The sequence below is a fragment of the Elephas maximus genome, chromosome 2 (genome assembly GCF_024166365.1).
Source record: "Elephas maximus indicus isolate mEleMax1 chromosome 2, mEleMax1 primary haplotype, whole genome shotgun sequence".
Lineage (NCBI taxonomy): Eukaryota > Metazoa > Chordata > Mammalia > Proboscidea > Elephantidae > Elephas > Elephas maximus.
Window position 1 is genome coordinate 226882665 of NC_064820.1, and position 6333 is coordinate 226888997.

The following is a 6333-nucleotide window of genomic DNA, read 5'->3' on the forward strand; positions in this document are numbered from 1 at the left end:
TAGATGAGTATCTTGCCCTTTGTTTTGATTGGTTAATCACATTTGATTTTCCTTTGTATTTAGGAAGGTTGGTCACTGAATGCTAATCCTTGTGCTGGTAAGTATTGCCAACTCATGCTGATAAGGAAAACGTGTGCAAGTTTGGATTCTGTGTAAAACTGTTGTTTTCTGTAAATGTTGGCTCTTGGCCCAGGGAAGCCATTTTAACTCTTGCCTCTATAAAAATGTTAACACCTTGTGACAAAAATCAATGAGTGTGGTTGTTCCCACAAGTCTGAAGAAACATAAAACATTAGCTATCATTATTATGTGTTTCTTTTACTTAAAGGTATTGCATTGATCTGTTGGAAGTAAACGTGGACGCTTTTCCTTGTGCCTTGAAATTGTGTAAAATACACTGCTAAAACCCAGCTAACGAGAGCGCTGCCAAGGGCTTCCCCAGGGTGAAAATGCAGAGAGCAGGCCAGGGGCTAGCATCATGCTTTTTGCAAACACTGAGTGTCCTACTTTTACTATAGTCAGACAGCTAGGTGAGGTCACGACCTTGCCAAAAGTTGTCACCTGGATAGGATCAGGCACGGCGTGGTTAGAGTGGAACACTGTTCTGGCTCGAACCTTCTCCGCAACCCGTGTAACTGCATATGTGACATCCCAGCACAGACCGAAATGTCTTCACAGAAACGTACGGAAGACCTGGGAGGACAGGAGGGCCGCTGTGGGTCCTGTGCCTGGAGTCAAGGAGCTGTGCCCAGTATTGTGAATTGTTCCTTTGCCTGAAATGTCCCCCAGTAAGATTCCAGATGGTGGGGTGACACATTTCCTCTAGTGTCTTAGCCTCCTAGGGCTGCTATACCAGACGCACCGCAAGTAGGTGGTTTTAAAGAGCAGAAATGTGTTTTCTCGCCATTCAAGATGCTGCAAGTCTGAATTCAGGGCTTCGGCTCTAGGGGAAGTCTCTCTCTGTCCATTCTGGGGGAAGATCCTTGTTTCTTTTTGGCCTCTGTTCCTCACTTCTATGTGGCCTCAGTATTTCTCCATTTGTGCTTCCTTCTCTGTGCCTGATCTGTTCTTTTTATATCTCAAAGGTGATTGGCTACACTGAGGCAGTCTCATTAGCATCCCAAATGGGATCACATCCACAGGTGTAGAGGTTTAGGATTTACGACACATATTTTGGGGGGACTCAATTCAATCCATAACGTCTGTAAAGGGAGAGTAGGTTGCTGAGCAAAGGGGAGGTAGGCCGGGGACCACCAGCCATGAATGGGATCCTGGGAACATCCCTGGTTAAGGAAGAGGACACGTGGAAGATGAGCGTCTGCAAAGTTAGCACCTCACGCCCCTGTTCTCTGTGTCCCTTCCAAAGTCTCGGTGTAACTTGAAGACTGCTGTGCTGCGGCACATCCATTTACACTGGATTTGACTATTTACCAAGCAAGTTTGCAACCGAAGTAACGCTGGGAAGGGCATAGTAAACTGAGCCACCCTCCTTGGCCTCTGTGGATGGAAGGGGGCTGCCTGCTGGGGGGAGGCTGAAGACGATGGACAGCATGTCCCTGAGGCGGGCTGTTTGGGCTCCAGTTGAGAAGTAACTCTTCTTACCTCCAGAAGCCCAAAGTCGTTGCCATTGGGTCAATTCCGACTCCTAAGCAGTCTTTACAGAAGCCGACTACCACATCTTTCTCCTGCGGAGCAGCCAGTGGATTCAAACCATCAGCTTTCAGTTAGTAACCACTGCACCACCAGGGCTCCTTCTTACCACCCGTTGCCATCAAGTTAATTCCGACTCATAGCCACCTATAGGACAGAGTGGAACTGCCCCATAGAGATTCCGAAGAGTGCCTGGTGGATTCAAACTGCCAACCTTTTGGCTAGCAGCCGTAGGACTTAACCACTATGGCACCAGGGTTCTAAGCACAAGAGGTGGAAAATGTCTCTTCCGTTGTCCCTGCCTGCTGAGTCCTGAGCACAGAGGGAATGCAGCAGGTGGAACATCGGGAGGTGAGCGTGTGGCCAGGGACGCCATTCCTAGTCTAACTAAAACGGGCAACCAGTGTTTGGCAAAATGTATTAAAGGGTGCAAACTGGAAGGACCAGCAGTTGAGAGGGGCGAAGCATGCATCTGCGCTCTCCTGGTTAGTTGAGCCCTGGCCACCTGAATTCCCGTGGCAACTGCACCCAAGGGCCAGCAGCTTCCTAGGCCAGGCGTCCTCTCTGCCACTGCCAGGCCAGCCCTGTGGGGATGGGCAGCACCGTGCTGAGTGGTTCACTCTAACTTCTCCACCTGGGCAGCCAACAGTCTTTTTTTTTTTTTTCTTTTACTCACTGGCTTCAAAATCTTATGAAATCCAAGCTAATTTGAGCCCATGTTACAAGTGTATCTTTTTTTTTTTTACAAGTATATCTTGCTGTGTTTCATTCATCAGAACCCTTGCCAAGGTTTTTATTTTTAAGTGCAGAACTTAAAGTCTTTTCTCCGTGGAGAGCCAACCAGTGGAAGCCAAAGTAAAATCAGGCTTCTCCAGAATGTATGGAAAGTCACCGCAGCCAGAACGGGGGAGGAATCAGAAAAAGAACGTTCTAGTACAAAAGTGAAAAACGCATCGATCACGTGAAACTAGGCAAGCTTCATGACACCATAGGCTATTTTCAGGAAGAGAATTTTTACACCGTGGAGAAAAGACAGAGAGAAAGGGAAAAAACGGCATTCGTGAAAATGGACCAACTGCCATGAGAGTCGGCCCGGACTCATGAGGGCCCCCTGCACGATGGAACGAAATGCTACCTGGTCCTGCACCATCTCATGATCAGTTGGGGATTTGGACCTTCTTGATCCACGGAATTTTCATTGGCTGATTTTCAGAAGGAGATTGCCAGGCCTTTCTTCCTAGTCCGTCTCAGTCCGGAAGCTCCGCTGAAAGCTGTTCAGTATCACAGCAACGCACAAGCCTCCACTTACGGACGGGTGGTGGCTTTGCATGAGGTACATTGGCCGGGAATTGAAGCCAGGTCACCTGCACAGAAGGCCAGAATTCTGCCGCTGAGCCCCCACCGTCTCCAGCCATAATTAGCATGTAGCATTTATGTGCTGCTGTCATGAGAAGGCCGCTGCATGAATGAGCCCTGGCCTGGCCCTAAACGGCACTTTAAAGGAGTTCATTTTCTTTCTTGCGTGCTTGCAGTTTCCACCCTCCCTCCCTTTTCATGGGGCCACTGGGTCCTTTAAAAATTCTGATTTTATCACCAGACAGGGTATTGTCAACTAAGGTCACCTACATGCAAGGACTTGGTTAGAGAGCTGAAGAGGCTTGAAAGATTTGTATTGTTCAGCGTCTTTCAACATTCTCTTTGTTTTTTCAATCTTTTGATTATTTAACCTAAAAAACAACTTTACACGATTTCAGCATTCTCTTTTGCCCGTTCAGTGAATGTTGTGTTCATTGTTATAATTATTAAAGATTTGACAACATATAGAATGACAAATTTTATGTAATGTTACTGGATGTTCAAATTTTTAGATGTATAATTTTGTTATTGTAGTTAGAGTGTCGTTTGAAAAAATATATATAAACAGAAGACCATTGGTCGTGTAGCTGGAGAGGTCCTAGATGAATATACAGTGCAGAAGTCTGTGTAATGGATAATTTTTATTCATCATAAAATTTTCAAATGCCTCCCAGACATATTGCCAGCGCAGCTGGTCCGGACTAGGTAACGGCGCTCGGCTCTGACTCAGGGAGAGATTTTGTGCCAAGGAATTCTGGCAGTGACTGCAGTCCCCATGATATTCCCAGAGAGGAGATCATTCATCCCCCACAGGGGAGATGATGACAAACCAATAAAGGGCTGAACCAGGAGGAGGCTGGTGAAGAAAGAAGGCTCCACCCCGAGCACATCGAGAAGGCTGTTTTCGGAGCTGCCTTTGAAAAGAAATGCATTGCCCTCAAAATTCTCAGCAACCATCACTTAAATCCGTTTCTGTTTACAAGGTCTGTTTCTCTCGAGGCAAATCAGAGTGCTGGTGGGCCCAAGTTCTCAGGTAGAACCGCAGTTTGGAGGAGTGCTCCTCCAGCCAGGGGTCCCCAACGCCCTCCCTGCTGATACAGAAAGGGGCTGTCTGAGATTCAACTGTGCGCCCATAAGATGGTCTGTCAGAACTCTGAGCATCAGAATCACCCAAGGGTGCTCGTTAAACTGCGGATTCCTGAGTCAGTTGGCCTGGGAGAAGGCTGTCACCCAACAAGCAAGGAGGCGCGTCTCACTCTCCCTGTTTCTGTAGGGAGAGCACCCCAGATCCAGGACCGGCTTCTCAGCAGGGTGGTTTCACCCTGGATTTTTCTAGGTGGTGTAGACTAGGCATGTTTTGTTGCTAGCTGCTATCTAGTCAGCTCTGACTCATGGTGACCCCGTACACGACGGGATGAAATGCTGCCCACTTCGGCACCATCCCTGTCATCTGTTTCGAATTGGCTATTGTGATCCCTAGAGTTTTTGTTGGCTGAATTTCAGAAGCAGATCACCAGGCCTTTCTTCCTACCCTTAGTCTGGAACCTCCACTGAAACCCATTCAGCATTGTAGCAACAAACAAGCCTCCACTGAGAGGTGGAAGCTGCACATGAGGTGTATTGGCTGGGAATCAAACCCAGGTCTCCCACATGAAAGGCGAGAATTCTACCACTGAAGCACCAATGCATCATAGACAAGGTATACATGGGATAATTGTACGGTAGGGGTTGTTTTTGCAATTGGCGAGGGGGTCTCAGTCAACTGAGCAGCAAATGTTTATCTCTATGTCTAGCTAGTCTCAAGGGGACAAAGTCCTAATCTCAGCTAATCATTCATGAGATAACACCTGGAAGCTGGAGGGTCTGTGTCTGGCCTTGTGAACAGAGTCAGGCAAAAGGGGAATGGTTTGTGTCTGGTCTTGTCACAGGAAACGAGAAAGCATTCCTGAGTCTTCTGAGTGTCCTAAGAAAGAGTGGGCACCAACTGTTATCTAAGTCACATGGGGAAGAAAACCAAAACCAACCCCCTGCTGTGGAGCCAGTTCGAACTCATGACGGCCCCAGGTATTACAGAGTAGAACTGCTCCACAGGGTTTTCATGGCTGTAATCTTTATGGAAAAGAACGAACAAATCTGTCTCGGAAGAAGTACAACCGGAATGCTCCTTAGAAGCAGGGATAGCGAGACTGCATCTGACGTATTTTGGACATGTTGTCAGAAGGGATCAGTCCCTAGAGAAGGACATCATGCTTGGTAAAGTACAGGGTCAGTGGAAAAAGAGGAAGACCCTCAATGAGATGGATTGATACAGTGGCTGTAACAATGGGCTTAAGCATAACAATGATTGTGAGCATGGCACAGGCCCAGGCAGTGTTTCATTCTGCGGTACACAGGGTCTCTATGAGTCGGAACTGACTCGACGGCACCTAACAACAACAACAACAACAACAACAACAACAATCTTTATGGAAGCAGATGTCTAGGTGTCTCTTCTGTGGTGCCCCTGTGTAGGTCTGAACCACCAATCTTTAGGTTAGTATTCCAGCTCTAGCTGCTTGTGCCACCCAGGGACCTTCATCGGGGGAAGGGTGGAACACAAAAGGGTGGGGAATCTTGTTCTGTAGAAGAATCCTGATCAAAAAGAGGGCAATGAAGAACAGAATTTAAAATTTTCCCAGAATCCAGACGTTATGAATCCACAGATGCCGGACGACATCCCCAAACTATTGCCCTCAGATAACCTTTAAGCCTTAAATCAGGAATATCCCCTGCCACTTTGAAATGTGGCGTCTGAGGTCTTAAATGCTAACAAGCGGCCATCTGAGATGCATCAATTGGTCTCAACTCACCTGGATCGAAGGAGAATGAAGAACACCAAGGTCACACGATAACTATGAGCCCAAGAGACAAAAAGGGCCACATGAACCAGAGACTTACATCATCCTGAGACCAGAAGAACTAGATGGTGCCCGGCCACAACTGATGACTGCCCTGACAGGGAGCACAACAGAGAACCCCTGAGGGAGCAGGAGATCAGTGGGATGCAGACCCCAAATCCTCATAAAAAGACCAGACTTAATGGTCTGACTGAGACTAGAGGAATCCTGGCGGTCATGGTCCCCAAACCTTCTGTTGACCCAGGACAGGAACCATTCCTGAAGACAACTCATCAGACATGGAAGGAACTGGACAATGGGTTGGAGAGAGATGCTGACGAAGAGTGAGCTACTTGTATCAGGTGGGCACTTGAGACTGTGTTGGCATCTCCTGTCTGGAGGGGAGATAAGAGGGTAGAGAAGTTTAGAAACTGGCAAAATCGTCACAAAA

General features: G+C 47.6%; 1 non-coding gene across 1 annotated transcript; it reads right to left on the reverse strand.

Moving 5' to 3' along the window:
• Nucleotides 1-4622: 4622 nt before the first annotated feature.
• TRNAE-UUC (transfer RNA glutamic acid (anticodon UUC)) lies at nt 4623-4693 on the reverse strand. The gene has a single exon. It is a non-coding gene; the product is annotated as a tRNA-Glu (tRNA).
• Nucleotides 4694-6333: the final 1640 nt, after the last annotated feature.